The sequence below is a fragment of the Alligator sinensis genome, unplaced genomic scaffold (assembly GCF_000455745.1).
Source record: "Alligator sinensis unplaced genomic scaffold, ASM45574v1 scaffold4_1, whole genome shotgun sequence".
Taxonomy (NCBI): domain Eukaryota; kingdom Metazoa; phylum Chordata; order Crocodylia; family Alligatoridae; genus Alligator; species Alligator sinensis.
The window spans coordinates 182,760-185,331 of NW_005841887.1; the positions used below are offsets into that span (position 1 = coordinate 182,760).

Sequence of the window (2,572 nt, forward strand, 5' to 3'; positions counted from 1 at the left end):
GCCTGGAAACTGTCCAGCCTACTCCGCGACCATCTTCGGTGTAAGTAAATAATCTTGAATCAACCATTACGCGTCCGCGCCTAATTCCAGCGTGTCGCCTGTTCTCTGATCCAGCATGCCCGGGCTGCTGGCCACAGCCCGCGCGCGGCACAAAAGGGCCCTGATTGCTCCCCGCCGTCCGCACATGGCGACGAGGGTGGGATCGGGAGACGGCCCGCACACTGGGGAGGGGAACTCAACTGGGCTGTTTCAAAGCTTGAAATGTGTTGAAACTTTCAAAATGTTTCAACTGCCCTCATTTTGTTTTGAGGCTGTTTCAAAGCCCTTTAGTTTTGATTTCGCTGTTTCGACTTCAAAATGAGTCAAAACAGTGTTGAAATAAAACAGCCAGTGAAATTTCACACCGCCCTACTTCCCCACCCCTGGGACAGTGGAGAACATCAAATCTGAGGGGAGGAAGGGGAGGTGGAGAGAGTGGCTGTGTCTTTGAGCAGGAAGGGAGGGCAGATTTTCACATGCTTTAGGAACTCTTAAAAAGTTCCTGGAAACTTCTCTGGTGTAGTGTAATCCAAAAGGGAGGGGTGGGGGGAAGGAGTGAGGGGGAGGTAGCCACACCACTGCAGTCCCTCTGGATCCACCCCTGGTGACAAATGACTCTAGAGGCACTGTGTGGACAAGACCTGATTTGGAGACTTTTTTTTTTTCTTTTTGCTTTTTGAAGATGAATCTATGTAGAATATAAAAGATGCTTATAATGATATATAAAAGAACCTTCTCTGGGCAGCAGCAAAAATGTTTAATTAGGCTTTAACATCTTTTTGCTAAAGGGAAATTGGAAAACTGTACTGCAAATGAAAGCTTATAAAAATCGCCAAATACTTTCTTGTGTCTTATTGTGGTGCACACATAGCATTAACATCCAGTCTTGATTGACTGCAATCTGTAAAGATCTTCTTATTGTTTGTTTGTTTTTTTTCACACACATGAGAGAGGGGGAAAATCATTTTACTTACTTGAAGTTGTATGACTGAAATGTTAATCCTGGAACTTCGTCAAGCTGAGTAAAACCTGTTTTAATATATCAGTTTGATTGGCAAATAATCATAGTTTCTTTCCCCTCCACCCATTTATTTTTAGTGGATTCATTACATTGGACTACAGGAAATGATTTGTTTTTTTTACAGTTTGTGGAAAGAGAACTGAAGCACGGTGTTCCCAATGACTGAATGGATACATGAATAATAAATGAGTTGCAAACAATACTGTATAATCACTCTAAGGACTTTTTATCACATCTAAGATTAGAATGACATTATGAAGTCTAAATGGCAACACTGGCATGCACATTGACATTTGGCACTGGAGTGAAATGCTTAAAGCTAAAAGTTGAACATTGTGCACACTCCAAAATACACATGAATGGATCACTAACAACTGTTATTATGGGCTAAATAAACTGCTTCCTATTCTCTTCTTGAATCGTGATTTAAAAGAAAAAAACCAAATCTTTAATTTTAGCTCAAGATGGAAACAAGGAGCTGAAATACCAGTGAAGAGAAAAGATGATCTGAGTGGCAAGTGTCTAATCTTTATGGTTCAGATGTTAGGTCATCTCATCCTACCTTTAAGCTTAATAACAAATGTCCCTCACAAGTTGTTTTGTTTGCTTCTCTGGAAACTTTTGCCTTAGAAGTTGCTTTCTCTGACAATTTGGATTTTGTTGTTGTTATGAATGAAGGGTCTTATGGCTTTCTTGGTTTCAGATGGAAAAAAGGGTGGGGAGGAGGACAGATCTGAAGCATAGGTGAATTCTGAGTATTTAAGTCCTGACCCTCTACCTCTTGACGCCAATGGTACTGCATCAACTGATGTTAGTGGGCATTATGTGGCATTGAGCGAAACATTTCATTTTTCATTGATAACTATTATGGTACAATGATGACCACATTTGATCAGATTTTCATGTGGTGCTAATCTTTAGTTTGTGTCTTCTCCCATTTATTTTTAACTTGGTTAGCATTGGCATGATTATTTCATTGTTTCGTTCAATCTTTTTATACAAGCAATACTTGAATAAGGTGGAAAAACAACATACTCATTAATATGATACTTTACTAGTAGTCTCAACAGCAAAGCTAGACTTTTGAATCTAATAAAAACTGATTTGATTAACATGAGTCTTGAATTCAGACTTTCACAATAGCAAGAATGGGCTATATTTAAATATTCTTTTTTACATATTAGCCTTTGAGATGTCAGTTAAAATAATCTAAACATTCAGAGTTAATTCTCCTAACGAGATAAAGCAAGGATCTGGCAGCTAGAAAGAATTATTTCTTTGGGGTATACTAAGCTTAGCCTGTCTCAAACCTCTTGAAAATGTTAATTAGCACCAAATAAAGAACAATGAAAAATGTCTGTGTTCTTCCTTGGAGACTAAGATTTGGGACAAGTCATTTTGCACGTGAGCAGAATATTTAAGTGTAAAGAGATTTAAATATCTGATTTTAATAGGTTTCATCCCAGTGGGAGAGACACTTTTGATTATCTATGACCTATACCAATTATCGTG

At 38.6% G+C, this 2,572-nt stretch overlaps 1 long non-coding RNA gene across 1 annotated transcript in view; it reads left to right on the forward strand.

Annotated features, from left to right (window-relative positions):
• Nucleotides 1-1,419, forward strand: part of LOC102388320 — a 4,458-nt gene extending 3,039 nt beyond the window's left edge. Inside the window, exon 3 of the long non-coding RNA XR_323139.3 lies at nt 1,185-1,419. This is a non-coding gene — a long non-coding RNA (uncharacterized LOC102388320). The remainder of the gene's footprint in view (nt 1-1,184) is intronic.
• Nucleotides 1,420-2,572: the final 1,153 nt, after the last annotated feature.